General features: G+C 34.7%; 1 pseudogene; it reads right to left on the minus strand.

Moving 5' to 3' along the window:
- Nucleotides 1-22,901: 22,901 nt before the first annotated feature.
- On the minus strand, nucleotides 22,902-23,940 carry LOC101440191 (mitochondrial dynamics protein MID51 pseudogene; annotated as a pseudogene).
- Nucleotides 23,941-24,570: the final 630 nt, after the last annotated feature.

Below are 24,570 nucleotides of genomic sequence, written 5' to 3' on the forward strand. Positions count from 1 at the left end.
AACACAGACCCTAAGGATTTTGGAGCAAAGCCTTGCCATCCTCTGCAAATAATTACTCTCCTTTTGAGAAATAGCTTTTGGCCTGCATCTGGGTCTTAGTAGAGACCAAATGCATAACCATGGAACACTAAGTTATCATGAGAACTGAGTTGCTATCACAAGCCATAAAGCTCAGCACACACCACAACACTCCATCATAAAATGGAAGAGGTATATGAGATAGGATTTGAGAGGGTTCTAAAGGCATAGGTAAGTTAAGTGAGAAAGTGGTCCAAAAGCACATGGCCCCCACTCTTGCTACATTACCTTTTCTTTCCCAGGCCACAGATATGGCCTCTTGAGGAGTTCCTTAAAATCAGTTGACTGAAGAAGAGAAAATTTGGGCTTGGTTTACAGATGATTCTCCATGATATGTAGTTACCACCTGAAAGTAAAGAGTGGCAGCACTGCAGCCTTTTACTGGGATATCCCTGAATGGCAGTGGTGATAGGAAATCCTCCCAATGCGCAGAACTTCAAGCAGTATACCTGGTTGTATGTTTTGTTTGGAAGGAGAAAAGGTTGGAGGTGCATTTGTACACTGATTTTTGAACTGTTGTCAATGGTTTAGCTGGATGGTCAGGGACTTGGAAGGAACATGATTGAAAAACTGGTGATAAAGTGGTGTGTGGGAGAGGTATGTGGATAGACATTTCTGAATAGACCAAAAATATGAAGATATCTGTGCCCCACATGAAAGCTCACCAGAGGGTGACTTCAGCAGAACCCTTCACCAATGGACTCATAATCAAAGTGGCCATGGTGGTAGGGATAGAGATTGTGCATGGTCTCAGCAACATGAAATTTCACTCAGCAAGGCCAACCAGGCTACAGTCATTGCTAAGTGTCCTATCTGCCAGCAGCTGGGACCCGCACTCAGTTCCAGATATGCCACCATTCTCTGAAGTGATCAGCCACTTCAATTAGATACAATTCAAACCTATCCAACTAGCAAACATTTTAAAATGTGACAATGACAAGAGCTACAAAGGATATGAAGCAATGAGAACTCTTCTGTGCAATCAGTGAGAATGTAAACACGTATACAAACTTTGCAGAGTAATTTATCAATATCTGGTAGAATTGAAGAAACCTATATTCCACATTCCAGAAACTCCATTCCTAGGCATGTACTCTGAAGAGATTCTTACAAATCAACAAAAAGAGACATGTACAAGAAATTTCTAATAGTATTTGTAAAAGTAAATAATTGGAGACAACCTAAAAGTCTATCAAGAAAAGAAGAATGAATTGTGTATATATATATATACAAATAAACTATATGTATATTTATTACAATTCATATAATATATAATATAGCATATATTTTTAAATATTTGCAAAACTGAAATGAACTAGAGCTATAAGTATCAGCATCAACAAAAAAATCTTGAGAGGGAAAAGCAGATTGCAAAAAAATAAATACCATATATTCACAGTTATCAATAAAGCAAAATAATATTATATTTTAGGGGAGCCCATACATATATACATGTTGTTATGATATAAATAAAGCATGGAAATGAAAAAACAAAATTCATAATATTGATAGCAGAAATAAGGAAATTGATGGGAGGGAAGAAGTATGATTATTAAATTAAATTTCTAACTTAACTGAATGGAGGGTACACATGCAATTTTGTTATTTTTAATACCTTTCGCTATATCTGAACTCTTTCACACTTCATTTTTAAAATGCGGAAAGGGAATGGGTTAAATAGAATATGTTACATAAAAATTATTCAATGATTACTGTGCCAGATTTAAGTAATTGAGACAGAAAATGAGAACCAGTCAGCAAGTCTAATGCCACACAGAGTGACAATCGACAGTGACAGCAACAGAAAAGCAGAAGAATATTAGAACAGGATCAGGACAGGGACATTGTCTTGACTGAAGATTTTATCCTTTCTTAGTGAAGAAGAATAGCAAATAAATCCAAAACCATACTGTATTATTATAATGTGTGTGTGTTTAAATTAGTAGGTTTTCTTTTATGAAATAACACAATTTTTAAACAATCATCCTGAAATCCAATATCCAGGGTTCATCATTCTTTGCATTTTTATTGTTGTGTATATCATTTTAGACTCTTTCTTTTGCTAACACATATTAAAATAAACAATTTTCCCAAAGGGGAATAATTCTATATATAGCCTTTTATAACCTTCTTTTTAATAAAATATCACAAAATATCCTCCTATATCTAAAAATATAGCAGATTTTTATTTCATTAGTATGTTGAAAAGGCGATATAAAGGACAGATTGAAAGAATCAAGATAGGAAGGCATTTAGGAAGCTGTTAAAATAAGACAGGCAAGTATATATGAGTTCTGTACAGAGAAAAGTATATAACTTTATTGAAAAAAGGTTAAAGGAGGCATAATTAAATGTGGAGCACTCTCATATTAATGAATGAAGAATCAATAACCTAAAAGTATCAGTCCTTTCCAAATTGACCTATATAGTGGTAAATGAAATCATGTACCCCAAGAAAAGATATGTTCTTAATCTTAGTCTACATTCCTGTGGGTATGAACTCATTTGTAAATAGGATCCTTTAAAGATGAGTTTTCAGTTAAGGTGTGGACTTGTCTGTGAATAGAATCTTTTAAGGTCCTCTCTAAGTATGACCAAAGTGAATGAGGGTGAGCCTTAATCCATTTGAATGGAGGACTTAAGAGAAGAAATTCCAGGCACAGCCAAAGGAACCAGAGCCAGAAGTCAACAGAAATGGGAAGAGCAGACACAAGAAGAGAGAGATGCCCGTGTGGCGGGAGTTAGAGATCTAAAAAGAAGAACCCCAATGATTGTGGCAAGTTAGCACCAGAGTATTAGACTGCAGAGAGAAAGCATGGCCTTGCTGATGCCTTGATTTTGGACTTCAAGTCCTCAAACTGTGACTCAATAAATGTTTGTTATTTAAGCTAATCTACTCTACAGCATTGGTCACAGCAATTCTGGAAAACCTTTAAAGCAATAGTCTATGCATTTCCCATCAAAATTTCAGTAGGGTATTTCATGGAACTTGACATGGTGACTCTAAAATAAGCATATAAAAGCACAAGAATAAGCAAAATGTTTCTTAGAAAAACTACATCTTACATCAAGGCTTATTATAAAAGTATGGCAATTACAATTTACCAGATTAGACAATCAACAGAAAAGAAGTGAAAACCTACAAACAAATCCAAATGCATAAGGAGATTTCCTATATGACAAAAGGTACCATTTCAGATAATTGGGAAAAGAATGGATTAATAAATAAATGTTGTTAGGACAACTGATAATCCATGTGATGAAACTGGATCCCTACTCACATTATGAAGAAAAGTTAATTCCCAACTGATGAAAAAAATAAACATGAGAGGCAACATCTTACAATATTGAAAATAAAATATAGGTTAATGACTTTATAAACTCAGGATGGAGTAGGAGCCCATAACTAAAGTGCAAAAAGCACTCACTCTAACAGGAATTATTGTTAAAATTCGCTACATAAAAAATTGAGAACTACTGGTTATCAAAATACAACATAAAGAAAAGTGAAAAGACAACAAAATAGGAAAAGAACTCACAATCAGTACAAGAAAGACAAATAACCCATAGAAAAATGGTACAAAAAAAGTAAACAGTTATTTTACAAGTAAGAGGAAAATGAATATGTATTATATGAAAAGATACTCAACATCAACAAAAATTATGGAACACACAAATTACAACCTCAGTGATACAGCATTCAGTCCACTGGACTGGAAAATTTAATAAATCTAGTAACATAAGTTCTGGAAAGGAAATAATGGTAATTTGATACAACCATCTGAGAAAATAATGGGCAAGTCATTCCACTCCTAGCTATATAATCTGGAAAACTCTTGCGTATGAGCCACTGAGCATTGCAAAAATGTTTACAGCAATTTTGTTTCTAATTACACAAACCTGGCAACAACAAAAATGTTCTTAGATGGCAGTTTGAAAAAGATATTGCCATATATTCTGAAATGAACTATTATGCAGCAGTGGGAAAGAAGAAACCACATCTGCACACAAAACAAAAATCATAAAAAGAAAATGTTTAATGAAAAAACAGGTTGTAGAAGACTACAAACACACACAGAGTGAAATACCTAAAACTCAAAAGCAAGCAAAACTAAACATTCTGTTTATGAGTACATAAACGTGACTTTTAAACTATTAAATTTATTTACGATGAATATACAATTCAATGTAAGTAGTTATTCTCCATGAAGGTAGAGAGGAAATGTAGATGGAATTAGGTTGGAAAACACAGATAACTTCAAAATTTGCAGTAGTGATTTAATTCTTAGGTTGGACATAGGTTCATAGGTGTTGATTTATTATTATGCTTCAAACACATATATGTGCTACATATTCTTATATATTATATATTACATAATTTTATGATATATTATGAGGGTTTATTTAAGAAAATTGTATCAGGGAAGTAGGATTGGAAGTAAGGTATAGATTTAAGAAAATGTATAATGGTGACATTTCTAGGACTTGGTTATTTACCTTATGCAAGAATGGAGGCAGGAAAAATATGTAATTATTAATGTAGGGTCTTGGTAGTTAGTGTGACCTGTAATTAAGACAGAATATGCAGGATTTTTGAGATTTGTTTGGTTAGTGATGAGATTTAGCTGAAGGTGGGAAGGCATTGGAAGGGGAGTATATATATATTCACTTTTATACATTATGTTATATATAACATATATATATGTTGAAGTGCTGGTGGAATACTTAAGTAGATATGTTTGAAAGTCTAATTAACTCAGGACTCTGAAACTCAGAGAAGGACACATGTATACCATCATTATTACATATGGAAGATATTTAAACTCAAGAAGTAGGTGCTCCATAATGCATTAGGCAGCAAGCAAATTCTATCTGTCCTATCAGCAAACTTTTGCCCTTACCAAAGCAGAGGTCCACTTGTAAACTATCATATCCACTCTTAACCAAAAGATTGCCATATAGACTTTTTCTTTCTCTTTTAAAAGTATTCAAATTCAGATAGTGTATTAGTCAGGGTTCTCTAGAGAAACTAAATCAACAAGAAACATCTGTCAATAGCATGTGATTCTATGAGTCTCTCATGCAGCCGTGAGAATGCACACGTCAAGGTTCTGCAGTCAGACCACAACCAGGGGCTGCAATGAAAGCCCAATGAAGGTTCTTGAGGAGTTCTGGGAGATGTTGGCTGTCCAAAGACCAGCTGGGAAATTCTCTATCAATGCTGAAATAATTTCCCTTTTAAGGGATTCAACTGATTGGGTTAAGCGTCACTCATTGTTGATGACATTCTCCGTGATTGATGTAATTATAACCAGCTATCTATGATTTATCACTGCAGTAAAATCAATGGTGCCTAAAGTCCATAAATGCCCTTGTATTATAGTTAGCCCAGTGCTTGCTTGACCAAATAACTGGGTACAATTACCTGGCCAAGCTGACACAGTAGCCTAACCATCCCAGGTAGCCACTTGGTTCACAAAGTTCCTTCCAAATTCTAAAAGACAACAGAAAGAGTATTGAAAGAATTTCAAATTATCCTAGTGCAAATATTAATATATATTCAGTCTTTTTTGCTCTGTTCATCATACTCTATTACCTCATCCTCTATTCAGTCTTTCCTTAAATTATTTAGAGTATCTAGCTCCTGTTTGCAGGTACTCCCCTGTAATCATGATTAATCATTTTATCCGATTTCCTCTTTGCCCCATTGTTTCAGCCCCTGAGATTGACCTATATCAGGTTTTCCTCTCTTAAGGTCAACACTTGGACTCTGACTTCTACTCTCTATCTCACCAGATCCAGCATATAAGCAGGATGGGAAGTGTACCCCTAAATTTTAGAATTCATATTTTCTACTGTTTAGCCAATAACTTATCCAGGCCCTTAGGAGATGAGATACAGGATTCACAAGAAATAATGTTTCTGTAAAGTTTCAAAACCTGAGGTGCTTGGCTGAAGACAGATCCCACGTGTGGCAAATTGGGACTTACAAATACTAAGCATTAATTATATAGAAAAAAGACATTGAAAGAAAGCAGCATACAGAAAAATGATGAGACTACATCAAAAGATAAATTTTTGCTCAGTGGAAAATGCTTGACACATCTTACATTGCAAATAACATTCATCATTATCAATTTTAAAATATAGTGTATTTCCTGAAATTAACTGCTATATTTCCAGATGTGTTTCAAACTGAACTCCTTATACAACTCTGTGTCCCCCACATCCAGTATAATTTCTGGCATGTATTTATTCACAGAATGAATAAATGAAAAAATTAATGTAATAATAAGAGCAAACACTGAAATAAATGCTTACCATTTATCAGGCATTCTAAATGCTTAATATATATTAACTCATGTTAGTTACTTACATTCAGAATAGGAAATGAATCACTTTTCTATCAGCTAATGAAAATGAGGAGTTTACTTGACTTTCCACCATAGCTGAAATATTTTCTGAAGACTCCATGAAATAATGGCAACATTTTGATTATCATGAAAAAAATAAAATCAGAGAATTTAGAAAATGATAATATAGATATACACTTTTCCCAATACATTCATATTGCTTTGACCATTTAGGGTGACTGCTCAGCCCCATTCTTTCTCCTGGAATTGGCTATCATTTTACAAAGGTGAGCCACAGCAGCTATATTTTATAGTGACCCTGCCCTCCTAGCCAGAGGTAGCACCTGATTCAAGCTAAACAAGTCAGATTGTCTTTCTGGTCATCTGGAGTCAGAATTGAGAAACAAGGAGCAGGCTTGTGTATGACTAGAGTTGAAAGACATAAACTTAGGAAGCTATGAACTAAAAATTAGCTGCCCTGTGAATGAAAAAATGGAAGAGCCAACAGAGAGACAGAGAAGGAGGAGGAAGACCAGGAAAAGAAGGGAAAAAAAGTCACAAAAGGGGAGAAGTAAAGTAAAGAGATCTGGGTTCTTAACAGAATTCCAGTTTCTAGTGGTAACCTCTTCCAACCCTTGGATCTGTGAGGTAATCCAATTAATAAATTCCTTTGTTTCACTTAAGCAAACTCAAGTTGTTTTTTGTTCGTTTCAAGCAAAGAGCCATCTAACACATTAATTTCAGCAGCATTTCCCAAAGCTTTTCAACCAGGAAAATACTACCAGAATTAAAATTTATTGATGTAACACCAGTGAGAGTATATGAACATGCAAGTATCAAACAGAAGTTTGTCACCATCATTCTGGGAAAACACTTTGGGAAAAGTTGATTGACAGAAAATGGCCAGTAGAATGTGGTTATTCTAAAATGACCAAACCACTGAGGGTTTGGGGAATTGGAAAGGAATAGTAAAACCTGGTAAAGAACTGGATAGTGGTATAGTCAGATGGCAGAGAACATGTTATGAGATAGATAATTAGCACCATGGAGTACAGGAAAAATGATAAACAATGTTATTGACTCAAAACAATATTCTCAACGTTCAAGATCATACTCATCAATATTTTGTACTACCAGAATTATCTTAAATTATGAGTTTTCATAATATTTTTATTAATCACAGAAAAGAAAGGAGTATGAAATAATAAGTCAGCCTATGAAACAAAATAGTTAATCCATCTACCTTTAGGCCTCATTCATTGGAGGATATTTTCTTCTTAAATTGAAGTAAAAATCAAAAATAAATGCAACAAAGAAAAAATGATTAAATATCTAGATTTTTAAAATAATAGAGCAATAGAATAAAGCAAGGCAAAATAGTCTATTCCAAGAGACTCTCTTGGGTCAGGATAATTCAGGGCATCTAGGAGGCTACTTTTGGCCCCTCTGCCTAAGCATTACTTTTCTGCTCTCTTGATTTTCTTTCCATGTGTCTCAGAGGGTCAGAGAACTATGTAAGAAGCTTACTAACCTCCAAGTCTCCTAAAGTTGAGCAGAGTACAAGTCTCCTTTTCTCTTCGATTCATAATCTTTACTGGTGTTCTATTATCTCATCTCATTATCCCCATCATGCTTGCGGGGTCATCAGAGAACAGGAAAAAGGCTCGTCAAATACAGAACAATTAATCTGTCTCACTTTAGTTCTCCTTCTTCTCTAACTAGATATACATGTAGTATGGTGGTGGTAGTTGGAAGGTAGAGGATAAGATGGGTATTACTGGAAAAATCTCCTTAGGCTATGTTTATTAAACTTAGACAAAATCTGATAACTTAGTTCTCTGTTCTATTCCTCCTTGAGGTAAGGTGGCCAGGTCCAATAGTGAGAATGCATGATGTCTCAGGGCAAAAATGTAGTATTGAAAAACACATCAATTATTGGCATTCCATTTCATTCACCCACCATTACTTTGGCAATAGGTTTGAGAAATATCTTGCCAGTTACTCTACCAGCTCTGATCTTGGCAATGAAAAATAAGACTATACAACCTTCCTTGACTTTGGCATTTTCATACTGTTATGTACACATACATTGCAGGAACTCTTTCATCTTTCCTCTTATCTACCAATTTTCTTCTGCATGGCCAGGAAATTATCCAAGAACTTGAGAAGTTCTCATTGTAGAGATTGAGACACAGAATAGACTGCATAACTTGAGGGCTTGTGAGTGGCCATAGATGTCAATGTGAAGGAATAAAGGTATAAATGACTCAGAAACTTGATTGCATATCTCAGCTGAATCCAGAAAAGGACAAGCCCAAGAAGTAAATGGCTTCCCTGCCCTTGTTGCAATATGGTATAAACTCTAGACTTTATAATTAATCTAAAAGGGAACTGAAGAGTAACATGGAAATTCTGCACTTGACTGACCTGTAACTATCAGCATTTAGTTTTCATTCATCAAGCTGAAATGAAGCTTGAGGTTGTAAAAATTACAACTTTGTACATCTAATATTATGATCTGTGAAAATCATTCAGGTTAACATATGGTCAAAGATAAGATAAGCAAAATAATAAGTTGCTTCAGTTAAGTGAGAAAATATAAATTAAAAATATAGAAACCATCAATGAAAACATCAATGAATCCCATATTTGGATCTTGGTTCATTTTTTATCCTTTTCAAATATGAGCTAAATAAAAACATTTAGCAATATATCTTTTTTCTGACAACATTTGCTAACTTTTGTAAGTGAAAAGATTTCCTCTTTTCATCACAATGAGCAATAACAATGAGCAATTAATATTGGGATAAGTTAGACCTAAAAACCTGGTTGCTTCAGTAAAAGTCCCAGTCAACAGTTTTAGTTAATTCCACTTAAAGGATTATATGTAGCTAATTGCTGCATATTTAAGAAAGCCATTGCTACTGGAGATCTATGTAAACATTGAAGAGGATTGTATTAGTCAGCTAAAGTGGTGCTGATGCAAAGTACCAGAATTCTGTTGGGTTTTATAAATGGTATTTAGTTGGGATAGAAGCATAGTCACAAGGCCCTAAAGTGTCCAACTCAAGGTACCATAATAGGTGCTTTTTCACCCAAAGTCATTGGCCACATGTTGGAGCAAGATGGCAGGCAATGTCTTTGAGGGTTCAGGGTTCCTCTTCCTCCTAAGGCTCTATGGTTCCAGCTCCTTCCAATATCACTCCTCTGGGTTCATTTCTCTTTGGGCTCAGCTGCTCTGTTCTCTCCACAAGGTCAGCTGTAGATTATCAGGCTCTCTCTTCCTGGGGCCTCTGCTATGTCTATAGAGCCATCTCTATTCCTCTGTGTTCTTCTCCTGTATGTTTACTTCCCAGGGCTCCTGCATCAAAACTCCAACTCTCTCCTCTGCCATATCATTTTCTCTGTGAGTAAATGCCCATGGAGGGGCCAGGGACTCCACGTCTTACTAACAAGTCCTAATCAAAACCCTACCCATAATTTAATCAAGTAAAAGTGAAACCTCTGAAGTTAATACAATCTAATCACCCAAAGGAGCAGACCAGTTTCCACCATAATCCAATATCTATTTTTGGAATTTATAAATAATACCAAACTCTACAAGGATGTTCAGCAAAGTTGTCTAAATTTTCAAATCTGCTAGAGATCACTTAATTCTCAAAGTTTTCTCAGTTATTTTGAAGAGATGAGTAATAGCTACATATAGTGATTGTTTTACATTGAAAATTTCACTGAAAAGAATTCAAGTTACAAAAGTAACTTCAACCCTTTTTGATCAAAATTGTCTGAAAGGTCCTACTCTAACAGATGCTTTGGTCACCTACTCAGCAGCATTTAATTCCTTCTTCCTTAATTTAGGGAACCAGGATTTGATTCAGGTGGCAACACAATCAGGAAAGATGGGCCCCTTCCCAATCCCAGAAGATGGTCCATTATTGATCTAAAATCAAGCATGATAATCCCATCTCACTTTTCTACTGGTTGGCTAATCTGTAGTAGTGATTCTCAAAATTTCCATCTAGTAAACTTCAGAAGAATAGAACAGAATCCAGAGTTACTACAACATAATATACACGTATTTAAAACAAAAAAATTACTAGACATGCAATGAAAAAAGAATGTGAGGAATGTGTGACTCCATATTTAGCGGGAAAAAGTCAATAAACACTGAAATCCATTGAGCTCAGATGTTGGAATTAGCAAATAAAGAATCAAATATAGCTATAATAAATATTTTGGAAAAAAAAGGAATTATATTCAAATAATTAAAGAAAATATGCTAGAAATGGGTCAGCAAATGAGAAATTTCAACAGTAAAATGGAAATGAAAAAAAATATGTCAACAGAGACACTGTAGGTTGCCATTCCCTCACAGAATTTTTGAACTAGTAGAAACAGTTAGAGCCGTCTTCCTCAAAATTACTGAATATTTGCAAAATAATGCTCATAGCGGCATTATTCACAATTGTCAAAAGACATAAGCAAACCAAGTACCCATAATCAATTAATGGATGAACAAAATGTGGTAGATGCATCCAGTGAAATATTTTTCAGCTATAAAAAGGAATGAAGACCTGATCCATGAGACAACATGGATGAACCTTGAAGACATTATGCTAAGTAAAATAACCCAGGCCCAAAATGATAAATATTGTATGATCTCACTGATATGAACCTATTATAATAAGCAAATTCATAGAGTTAGACTCTAGATTAGAGTTTACCAAGGGATAGATTGGGTTTAGAGAATGTGGAGTTGATACTTAATTTGTACAGAATTTCTATTTGTGTTGATCGTAAAAATTTAGAAAAAGATGTTGGTGATATGGTAGCAAAATATTGTGAGTATAATTAACATCACAAAATTATATGAGTGAATGTGGTTAAAAGGAGAAACTAGGTAATATATGTTACTAGAGTAAACATTTTTCCTTTCATGGATTATAACAAATGTATGACACTAATACAAGGTGCTAAGAATAGAGTGGTATATGAGAAAAATACAACTAATGTAAACTATGAATAATAGTTAATAGTCTTACTTTAATAATCTTTCATTAATTGTAACAAAGGTAACTATGGTTAAAAAAAAGAACAATTATTAAAAAGTTCTATTATCAGTTATAGCAAATATTCCACATCAATGCAAGGAGTTGATAGTGAGGCCATGCATGGGAATTCTGTATTTTATGTAAGGTTGTTCTGTAAACCCAAAACTTCTCTAACAAAAAAGATTATAGCATCATTTATGAACATACAAAGAATGCTTTACTGGTTCTGATGTTGTTGATGTAGCACTAAGTCATCTTATGCAAAATATTTGCATGACTATCAATAACATCTCTCTTCTTAAATGATTTGTTTTTGCCAAGTTCTAATGAATCAAAATGTATTTAAACTGTAAGAATGATACTATTGAAAAATGAAAAGGAATTTGAAGATCCAAGAAGTAATATTTACAGATTTATAAGTAATAAATCATTTTTTGCAAAATAAAAAATGATACTGAGGATGGGTTAATTGATGAAATATAAGCAAAGGAAATTTCAAGGATAGTGTGAGCCAATATACTGTAATATGTTATACTTTGACCTTGACAGAACTGACGTCCTTTAGCTGAACCTTAACATTATGCTTTTAGCTCTTTTCAGAAGTTAATAAAACAAATAGTAATGTAAAACTTAAAGCACTTCTGCATTTGCTCTAATACTTTTATGGAAGGCATGTCATATAAAAAAGTTTTTGTAATTTATACAAGGAAAAACTTTACCTCCTCCAAGCAATTGCTAATTCCTAATTTTTAAAAAAATGTCTTAGTTAATGTAAAAACAAAGACAAAGTTACCTGAAAACTGATAGCAAAAATTTTCTACTCCATATTGGCATCTAAGTTAATGTTAGAGTTAAAATATTTCTTCTTTTTTTAAGAATCCTAATTTGTCCTCTTTTGGTGATATTCTATTAAATTGATTACTGTTCCTTTTATTACATGCTTGAAATTCTTTTTGGAAACAGAAATTACAGAAATAAATATTTATTTATTAATATAAGAAACAGACACCTCAGTAAGTAAATCCTAAAGTTAACACTTTAAAATATTAAAATATGCTGTGTGCAACAAAAGAGTAAAAGACAAACAAAGAAACAAGAAATGATGGTCTATCCAAAGGAAGAGGATAAAAATCCCAAAAACGCCAATGAAGAACGCAAGAATGTGGACATACCAAACAAAGTCATTAAAATATTATCTTAGAAATACTCAAGAAGATGAAGGAAAGTACCAAGAAAGAACTAAAGGATATGAGGAAAACAATAAATGACAATCTTGGTAAAAAGATTGAAATTTTTTAAAGGAACAGAGTTACTGGAGTTGAAGACAAGAGTAACTGAAATGAAAAATTCCAAGGAGGGTTTCAAGAACAGATTGGATCTGGCAGTAGAAAGGATCAGTGAATTCAAATATAACAAATTTGATATGAGCAGAAAGAATAAGGAAATACAAAAAAGTTGAAAATAGTCTAAGACAACACTGGGACACCATCAAGTCTACCAATATACACATCATGGGAATCTCATATGGAGAAGACAGAAATGGGCAGAAGGAATATTCAAAGAAATAATGTCAGAGAACTTCCCAAACATAGCAAAAAATATAAATATGCACAGCTAAGAAGCCCAGAGAAAACCAAACATTATAAACATGAAAAAAAAAAAAAAAAACAACATCCCATCGTGTACTGACCCAGTATCAAATGCAAAGGACAAGGAGAGAGTTCTGAAAGCTACAAGAGAAAAGCAGCATGTTACATATAAGGGATTCTCAATGAGATTGACAGCTAATTTCTCATCAGATACCTTTGAAGTAAGAATCCAATGGGTTTAAATATTTAAAATACTAAAAGGAAACAACTGCCAAGCAAGTGTTTATATCTGGTGAGAATTTCAAAAATGATAGAAAGATCAAGACATTCTCAGATAAACTAAAGCTGAAAAAGTTCATCACCACTAGCCCCACCCCACAAGCAATGCTACAGGAAGTTTGTTAGACTGAAAAGAAAGGACACTAGACAGTGGTTCAAAGTAGCTTAAAGAAATAAAGGTTTGCAGTAATGGTAGTCATTTGGGTAATTATAAATGCCAGTTTATTACAGTGTATTTTTTGATATGTACATCCACTTCTTACATCCTACAAGTGCTAAAATGCAAATGCAAAAAGGTAATGATAAATCTATGGTTCAGGACATACATGTACAAAGATATAAGTTGTAACAAGTCTTATAAGCAAAAGATAGGGGATAGAGAAGTATAGGAAAAGTACATGTGTATGCTATTGCAGTTAAATAGGTATCAAATCATATATTTAGGATGTTAAATTTAAGCCACATGGCAACCACAAGGAAAATGGGAAAATGAGTGAAAAATGTATCCAGATAGAAATGAGAGGACACTCAATATAGCACATCACAAAAAAATCAAATAAATATGAAAGTATAAATTAACAGAAGACTTGAGGGACAAAAAACATATAAGACATACAAAGGCCAAATACCAAAATTGCAGAAGAAAGTCCTGTCTTGTCAGTAATCACTTTAAATGTAAATAGATTAAACTCTCCAGTCAAAAGGCAGAGACTGGCCAAACAGATTTTAAAAAGCATGGCCCACCTATATGCTATCTGCAAGAAACTCACCTTAAAGTCAAAGATAAAAGTAGGTTGAAAGTGAAAGGATGGAAAAATACACCTCCAAAAGGAGGTGGAGTAGCTATACTGATATCAAATAAAATAGACTTTAAGTCAAAAATAGTTATGAGGGGAAAAGATGATCCTTATAGACTGATAAAGGGGACAATTCAACAAGAAGATATAACAATTATAAATATATATGCACCTAACAGCAGATCTCCTAAATATATGAAACAAATACTGACAAATTTAAAAGTAAAAATTGACAGGTCTATATTAACAGTAGGTGACTTTAATATATAAATTTATTAACAGATACCACATTTAGTCAGAAGATCAATAAAGAAATACAAGACTTGAAAGATACTCTAAGCCAACTAGAACAAAAACTTTAGAAAATTTTACCAACAAAAACAGAATACACATTTTTCTCAAGTGTACATGGATCATTCTCCAAGATAGAGCATATATTAGATCAAAAACCAGTCTCAATAAATTCAAAAATATTAAATCATACAATATACATTTTCCTACCACAATGGAATAAAGCTAAAACTCAATAACAGTGGGAGAAATTGAAAATTCATAAATATATGGAAATTAAACATAATGTTCTAAAGAACCAATGTGTTAAAGTGAAATTAGGATATTAGGAAATAGTTTGAGATGAATGAAAATGAAACTGTAACACCCCAAAACATAAGGGATGCAGTGAAGACAATGCTGAGAGTGAAATTTGTAGCTCTAAATACTTACATATAAAAAGAAGGAAGGGAAGCATACTTGGCCTAGTGGTTAGGGCGTCTGTCTACCACATGGGAGGTCCGCAGTTCAAACCCTGGGCCTCCTTGACCCATGTGGAGCTGGCCCATGCATAGTGCTGATGCGTTCAAGGAGTGCCGTGCCACGCAGGGGTGTCCCCCCACGTAAGGGAGCCCCATGCACAAGGAGTGCACCCTGTAAGGAAAGCCACCCAGCGCAAAAGAAAGTGCAGCCTGCCCAGGAATTGCGCTGCCCACACAGGGAACTGACACAAGATGACGCAACAAAAAGAGACACAGATTCCCATGCAGCTGACAACAACAGAGGTGGACAAAGAAGAAGACACAGCAAAATAGACACAGAGAACAGACGGGGGTGGGGGGGAGGGAGAGCAAATAAATAAATACAAAAATCTTTAAAAAAAAAAAAAGGAAGGAAGACTTCAAATCAGGGATCCATCTTCAAAAAGTGGAACAACTAGAAAAAGAAGTGCAAATTAAATCTAAAGTGAAAACAAAGAAGGAAATAAAAAATATTAGAGCAGAAATAAATGAAATTTATTTTTGGATATTTCATTTTTCTTTAATCCTTTCTAATGCATACTTGTTAATTAAAATAATTCATCTGGGTCAATAATGATTTAGCATAACTACTGTTGCAAAAGATTTTGAGTTTTTCTGCCTCATAAAATTATGAGTTGGCATATTATTATCTGCTGTAATTCATTCCAATAAGATGTGATGAATTCCCAATTAGGAATTTGATTATCCAGAAAGAATTATGGCCTAAATAGAAATTAAATAGCTAAACCAATAGTTCATTTCATTCTTAGAGATCATTATGTTCAACAATTAGAGCTGTAATATAAAAACTAGAATTATGTTATCATTAATTTCTATAATATTAGAATTATTGTTTACATTTATAAATATTTGTTGCTATACTATTTCTTATAATTCATTATAATGGAAATTTAAGTTGGCCTTGCACTCTTTTAAAATTTGTAATTTCTTTCCATCTATTTTTCTATTTATTTTATACTTTTACAATAAGTCTTTTTAATAGCAAAAAAGAAAAGAAAAGAAAAAAAAGAAAGAAATGAAATTGAGAGTTAAAAATAGAATCAACAAAACCAAAAGTTGGTTCTTGGAAATTTGAAAGGATCAATAAAATTAACTAAATCTTTAGTTAAACTGGCAAAAAACTAGAGGGAGGATACAAATAATGAAAATCAGATTTGAAAATCAGAATTTTACTGCTGACCCTGCTGAAATAAAAAGGACTGTAAGAATGCATTAGTCTGCTAGGCTACTGAAATGCAACATAAAAAAAAATGGCTGCTACAATTGGGATCTATTAGTTTACAACTTTTAGTTCTGAGGCCATGAAAATGTCCAAATAAAGGTATGATCAGGTGATGTTTTCACCATGAAGAATGGCTGCCAGCTGTCTCTTGGCAAGGCACATGGTAGCTTTTACTGTTCTCTCCTTTCTCTTCTAGGTTCATTGATTTCAGCTCTTGCTTTCTTTATTGTCTCTCTGAATTACATTCTCTCATAAAGGACTCCAGAAAGAGAATTATGATCCACTGTGGGTCATGCCTCAACTGAAATAACCTAATCAACTGGCCCTTAACTGATTAGGTTACTAATCAAAAGGTCCTATTTATACAGAAAAATCCTGAAAAATTCACAATAAAACTCTTAGAACTAATAAATGAATTCATGAATTCAGCAATATGGTAGGGTACATCAACTTCCAAAATTCAGTGCTATTAATATTCACAAGCAATGAACATTCAGAAGGAGAAATCAAGAAAAAAATTTCCATTCATAATAGCCACTAAAAGAATCAAATATCTAGGAATAAATATAACCAAGGATGTGAAGGAGCTGTACACATAAAACTACAAAACATTACTAAAAGAAATCAAAGAGACCTAAATAAATGTAAGTATATTTCATGTTCCTAAATTGGAAGACTAAATAGCATTAAGATTTCAGTTCTACCCAAATCAGTTTATAGATTCAATGCAATCCCAACCTAAATTCCAAAACCTTTATGGATGTGGAAAAGTCAATTATCACATATATATATTGAAGGATAAGGGGCTCCAAATAGCTAAAGCCTCCCTGAAAAAGAAGAATGAAGTAAGGAATCACAGTTCCTGATCTTATAACTTATTACAAAGCCACAGTAATCAAAACAGCATGGTATTGGCTCAAGGTCAGACATATAGACCAATGGTTCCAATGAAGAGCTCAGATATAATGTGCACATTTAGGGTTAACTGATTTTTGACAAGGTGGCAAAGACCACACAATTGGTAAAGAATAGTATCGTCAACAAATGGTGCTGGGAAAACTGGATCTCCATTTGTTAAAAAAAGAGGAGGAAGACTACTATCTCTCTCCTTATACAAATATCAACTAAGATGGATAAAAGACAGAACTATCAAACTGCTAGAAGAAAATGTAGGGAAGAAAAATCTTCTGGACGTTGTATAGACAAGAGTTTCTTAGACTTTACACCCAAATCACAAGCCACAAAGAAAAAAATAGATAAATGGGATCTCATCAAAATTACTACTTTTGTACCTCAAAAGAATTTATTATGCAAGTAAAATGACAAGCTACAAAATGGGAGAAAATATTTGGAAACCATGTGACAGTTTGAAGCTTTTGTGAATCCCAGAAAAGATCATGTTCTTAGAACTAATTTATTTCTCTGGGTGTGGGACCCTTTGGCTACATTAGATTCAGTTGAGAGAACTTTTGATTAGATCGCTTTAGGGTCTTTGATTGAACTACTTCATGGAGGTGTAACCCAGGTTGGGTGTCAGCACCCTTGCTGGAGTGTCTTATAAATGGCAGGAGAAGCATTCAGTTCAGAGATACAGTTAGAAAAAGAACTTTAAGGTTTTACCCTGCCATGTAAGAGAGGAATCCAGGAATGCCTACAGCTGCAGAAAGACAGAGAAACCCCAAGAGGCTGAGAGAGAAGACAGAGGTTGCAATCATCAGAGCAGCCTAAAGCTGAAACAATGAAGCCTAGAAGAGAGAGGATAGTGATGAGCCATAGGCCTGATCCCCCCCACAGCTGAGCTTGTGAATAAAACTAGCCTGGAGGAGAAGATGCAGACTGACCACCATTTTGACTTACCATGTGACAAGAGTCCAGCAGAGCAGTCAAACTTTGGTGAAACAGCATCTCTGATGATGCCTTGACTTGGACATTCTTACAACCTCAGAACTGTAATATTTTATCCTAATTAATTCCCATTATAAAAGCCACCTCACTGCTGGTGTTTTTGCATTGACAGCCTTTAGCAAACTAAAACAAACCACATAACCAATAAAGGTTAATATCCATAATATATAAAATCTTTCAACTTAACAAGAAAAAGACAAATTGCTCAATTATAGAATGTGCAAAAGACATGAATAGACATTTCTCAAAAGAAAATATACAAATGGCCAGAAAGTACATGAAAAGATGCTCAATATCATTAACCATGCAATTAAAAACCACGGTGATATACCATTTCACACTCATGAATGTGAGAATGGCTGTGAGAATGACTATCTGAAAGAAAAAAACCAACCAGAAAATAACAAGTGTTGGAAATGATATAGAGAATAGGAACGCTTATTCATTACTAGTGGCATGGTAAAATGGTATAGTCATTGTAGAAGACAGTTTAGCAGTTCCCTAGAAAGTTATCCCACTACTAGGTATAAACCCAAAAGAACTGAAAGCAAAGACCCGAAGAGACATTTTTCACAATAATGTTTATAGCAGCATTATTTACAATTGCCAAAAGATGGAAGCAACCCAAGTGTCCATCAACTGAGAATGATACTTTGTACTTAGTGCTATTACTTAGTAATGTTAATGAAATGACTTACAGCTTTTGGGATATTGTCATTGAATGAATGATTTTGCATGTGGAAAGAGTTCATTGGACTCACACAGGACAATGAAAGGATGATGATGGACAATTCCCATCCCAGTAAACAAAGTATCTACAACTGCAAGCAAGATAATTCCATCCATCTTCCCCATAGAATCTAAGCTCCTCTCAATCAGAAAGAGTGGGCATCACCATCCCCAAATCCTCAAGATAGAGGAATGAACAAATATAAAGGGGGAATGCAACTATAGATTAAAGTAGACTTATGATTATTCTAGCAATGAAAGAACATGTATCATTGATATAAAGACAGTGGCCACCAGAGATTCTGAGGGAAGAAGAATAGGTGTAACATGGGGCATTTTTGGGACATTGGAATTGCCCTGTAGAATATCATAATGACAGGTACAGGTCACTATACATTTTGCAAAAACCTATAAAATTGTGCAGTGCAAAGTGTAAACTATAATGTATGCTATAGACCACAGTCAGTAGAAATACTTCAATATGTGTTCATCAATTGTAACAAATGTACCACACTAATGAAAGATGTTGTTAATGGCGAAATTGTAGGAGGGTATAGGGTGGGAGAAATGGAAATCCCCTATATTTTTGATGGAGCATTTGTATAATCTAAAGCCTCTTTAAATACAAAAAAATTAAATTAAAAAAAAAGAAAAAAATTGGTTATAGATGTGGCTTGTTCTGGGGCGCAATTCCCCTCAGTCTGTGGACTTGTGAAAAAAGAATAAATTATTTCCTTCCAATATACAGAGGAGGGACAGACATAGGATAAACTTTCTTGTTCTCATAGGGAGAAATTAGAAAATCAAGGATCATGTATCCCAAAAAATTCTGAAACACCCATGGGTCCACTCTCTTGGCCCAAGAAAATGTCTTTGGTCCAGACCTCAGCTTCCAAGAAGTGAGTTTTCCTTCAATTTGCTCCTTTTCTCTCCTTTTTAGTCCAGGCTCCCAGTGCTTCTTTTTATACACACCATGCAAAAAGCTTTCCAGTTTCATATACATTTTGTAAAAACGCAGGGTAAATTAAAGGGTAAAAAGATAGACAATAGTATAATATAACAACAGAAAGCCAAAGAAAAAATTGATGAAATAAGTAATGCATTTACACTAAAAAAAAAGTGAATGTTAATGGCATGAACTCCTCAATCAAAAGACATAGTCTGATAGAATGGATAAAAAAATATGAGCCATCTATTTGTTGGCTACAAGAAACTCACCTCAGACATAAGAACATAACCAGGTTAAAAGTGAAAGGATGGAAAAAGATACTCCATGCAAATAGTAACCAAAAAAGAGCTGGAGTAGTGATACAAATATTGGGAAAAATCAATTTTAAATGCAAAACTTTTATAAGGGATGAATAAGGTCATTATATATTAATAAAAGGGGCAATTCTCCAAGAAGAAATAACTCCACCAATAATTATGCACCAAACCTGAGTGCCCTAAGATACATGAGACACACACTGGCAAAGCTGAAGGAAAAATAGATGTCTCTACAATAATAGTTGGAAACTTCAATACAGCACTCTCAGTATTGGATAGAACACCTGGACAGAGGATAAATAAAGAAACAGAGAGCGTGAATAATATGATAAATGAACAGACCTCTATAGAACATGTACCCAAAATGGCAGAATATACATTCTTTTCAAGTGGTGATGAATCCTTCTCCAAAAGAGACCATATTTTGGGTCACAAGACAAGTTGCAATAAATTTAAAAAGACTGAATTATACAAAACAATTTCTCTGGTGATAATGGAAATAAAGATGGAAATTAAAAAAATAGGTGGAAAAAGGGAAAATTCATAAATATATGGAGATTAAACAACACAATCAGTCAAAGAAAAGCTGCAAATGAATTCAGCAAACATCTTTTTTTTCCTTTTTTTTTTTTAAATGTCTACTAACTTCCAGGTATTTTTTATTATTTTTTTTATTAAAGTTAAAAGATCACAAGGAAAGCAAATATCTTGAGAAGAATAAAAATGAGAACACAACATATCAAATCCTATGGGACACTGCAAAGGGAGGGAAATTTGTAGCCCTCAATGTTTACATGAAAAAAAAAGAAGAAAAAGCTAAAATTAAAGATCTAACTACACACCTGAAAGAACTAGAACAAGAACAGCAAACTCATCCCAAACCAGCCAAAGGAAAGGAATTATAAAGATAGAGCAGTAATAAGTGTGAGCAAAAAAAAAAAAAAAATAGAATCAACAAAATCAAAAGCTGGTTCTTTGAGAAGATCAACAAAATCGACAAACCCTTAGCTAGACTGACAAAGAAAAAGAGAAGACACAAATAAAAATAGGAAATGAGAAGGGAGACATTACCACTGACCCCACAGAAATAAGAGACATCCTAAAAAGATACTATGAACCACTGTATGCCAAATTTAGAAAAGTAGACAAGATGGACTAATTCCTAGAAACACATACCCCACCTACACTGACTGTAGAAGAAATAAAATGTCTCAACAAACCAATCACAAGTAAAGAGATTGAAACAGTCAATAAAAAACTCTGAAAGAACATACATAAACAATTAAGTGTATAGTAAAAGTTGTGAACTTACAAAGCAAACATGCATAACATACAGAGGTCCCATACATCAACCCTCCACCAACACTTTGTATTGTCATGAGACATTTGTTGCAAACTATGAAAGAACACTGTCAAAATCTTACTACTAATCATAGTTTTTATCTTACATTTGGTGTGTTTTTCCCCCAACCCACCCTATTATTTATTTTTTAAATATATATTTTTTATGACAGAAATTGTAAACTTATAAAACAATTATGCATATGTGCAGAATTCCCAAACAACACCCCTCTATCAACACATTACAATGTGGTATGTCATTTGCTACAGATAAAATAATATCATCCGATTATTGCCACGTAGATAACATACATTTGGCTCACTTTTTCCATACTACCTCAGTATCAACATAGTACATCATTTGCAAAGATGCAAGAATATTATATTATATATATAAATAATATAAAGATAATAATAGGATTGGTTAGGGAAAAATACTTTGTTTAATAGTAATATTTTGACAATATTCTTTAATCATTAGTTAAAAAGGTTTAAAAACAATGCAAGTTATTGGTGGTAGGGTGAGATGTTATATATGTTTGTTTGATGTTACATGTTTGTTTTTTAAGTTCACAGCTATTATACATTTGTTTATGTAAAAAAAAAATTCTGAAAGATAAAAATCCTAGAACCATATGGCTTCTTGGGTGAATCCTACCAATAATTCAAAGATGATCTATACTAATCTTGCTAAAACTCTTCTAAAATTTAACAGAAAATAATGATACCAAATTCATTCTTTAAAGTGAACATCACCTTAATACCAAAATCAGATAAAGATACTACAAAGAAAGAAATTACAGACCAATATCTATAATGAATATAGACACAAAAATCCTCAATGAAATACTTGGAAACCAAATCCGAAAGAACATTAAAAGAATTATACACCATGATCAAGTGAGTTTTATCCCAGGTATGCAAGCGTGGTTCAACACAAGAAAATCAGTTAGTAAAATAAACCATATTGATAAATTGAAGAAGAAAAATCACATGATCCTCTCCATTGATGCAGAAAAGGCATTTAACAAAATACAGCACCTTTTCTTTGTAAAAACACCCCAAAAGATAGGAAGCTTTCATGATATTGTTAAGTGGATATATGATAAACTTACAGCTAGCATTGCACACAATGGTAAAAGGCTGAACGCTTTCCTGCTGAGATCAGGATTAAGACCAGGATGCCCACTGTCACAACTGGTATTCAATATTGTGCTAGAAGTTCTAACTAAAGCAATTAGGCTTGATAAAGAAATAAAAGCCACCCAAATAGGAAAGGAAGAAGCAAAACTTCCACTATTTGCTTATGATTTGTTCCTATATCTAGAAAAGCTTGAAAAATCCACAACAAAGCTACTACAATTAACAGACAAGTTCAGCAAGGTGGTGGGATAGAAGATTAATACACAAAAATCCATTGTGTTTCTATACAATACCAATGTGCAATCTGAGGAGGACATCAGAAAAAAAAAATTTCATTTATAACAGCGGCCTTGTATATTTGCATACTGCCTTGAGGATCTTGAGTCACAGAGATTGGCAGCCTGAATAAGCCAATATGGCCACAGACAAGCCATCTCAGCAGAACGCAGGCTCAGCTACCACATTTGTCACATTGGGCCAGCCATTGTTGTCTGGCTACCAAGACAGTGTCAACAAGGATCACTGATGGTATTAAGTCAATGATGAGTCACACCTATATTGCACTTCCAGGGCCAAACCCTCTGGGGGTGGTGCTGGTCAGATCCCATAGTCCAAGAGGGGCCCTATGGCAGCCCAATGATGGAGCCAGACACTACCTTTTCAAATATGTCTGCCACTGTATTTGGAGAGAGGCAGTCCCCCTACTACACAGAGGTCCCATTAACTCCTACCACAAGAAAAGTATTCCAGGTTCTCATGACAAACCAGGAAGAATCCAGGGATGTTCATGATGATGTCCTTGCTAGGGATACATGACCACAGGTTCTGCTCCAGCATGAGAGGCAAAATGAGTTGAATGTGACTAGTTGTCACAGCCTGCAGTGCATCATTGAGGCTGCCACTCAGGTACAAGTCCCAAATGGGCATGTCAGGCAACTTGGTCCTCAGGAAGCCCTGAAGCAAGGCACATATGTCCACGGTAGTTTGCTTGGCCTGCACCTACTCTCAAGGAGGAATGGCTGACAGGTTCCGGTAGTAAGAAAGAAGTTTCTCCTTTGTTGAAGGCTGAGGAGTCTTTGTGAAGAGTCGACAGGGACCCAGTCAGGCCCATCTTCATGTTCTTGTTCAGCAGCTGAGGGAAGCCCACACAGTTTGGTTCCTCCAAGTTTCTTTTCCCTGAATGGTGCAGGCAGATGGGGCTGGTAGGGGCATCGTGTGCCTGATCATACATCTGCTTAACCACCAGTATAGTGATGCCCAGCATGGCCGCTCCACCCACACCCAGCACCACCTGGGCATTGGAGAGCACAGAATCAATGTCTGTCCCAATGTCATTGCCATTCATCTTGCCTTTGTGCTCACCAGCACTTGCCATTGCTCACCTGAGGGTTCTTAATGCATCTGTGACATGGGGTGGGGAAGAGCAGGCGTGTCTACAGAAGACACCTTTGTCCTCTTGGAATTGTGTTGGGAGAGGATCCTTAGCAATTCCCCCCTGTAGTTTGCTGCAGAGGAAGACCAGGTCCTTCTCTGGCTGCCTCCCCCAGACCTCAGGATCCTCTAACTTCTGATTTTTCCAGAGTTCATGACAGATAAAGGCAAAGAAGAAGTCTTGATCAGTGTGGTGAAGTTCTTGTCCCTGGTGCAGCTGAGATCAGTAAAGACTCGGCACTGCCTCTTAGCTCCACAGGGCACGGTGGATTGGCAAGGACTGAATTTCAATCCTCAGACCACCCACTACCACTCTTTAGGCTTCACCGTTAGCCTGTGCTTCTCTTGTTGTCACATACTATCCTGGGTTGGCTTTTAACAATGGTAATTTATTGGCTTAAAAATTACAGTTTTGAGGCTAAGGAAAATGTCTAAATCAAGGCATCATCAAGGCGATGCTTTCTTCCTGAAGACCAGCTGTCAGTGATCCTGCGCTCCCCTGCCTCATAGCAAAACTCATGGCAGCATCTGCTTGCCTCTCCCTTCTCTTCCAGCTTTCGCAGCTTTCAGTTTC

The sequence above is a fragment of the Dasypus novemcinctus genome, chromosome 5 (genome assembly GCF_030445035.2).
Source record: "Dasypus novemcinctus isolate mDasNov1 chromosome 5, mDasNov1.1.hap2, whole genome shotgun sequence".
Classification (NCBI taxonomy): Eukaryota; Metazoa; Chordata; class Mammalia; order Cingulata; family Dasypodidae; genus Dasypus; species Dasypus novemcinctus.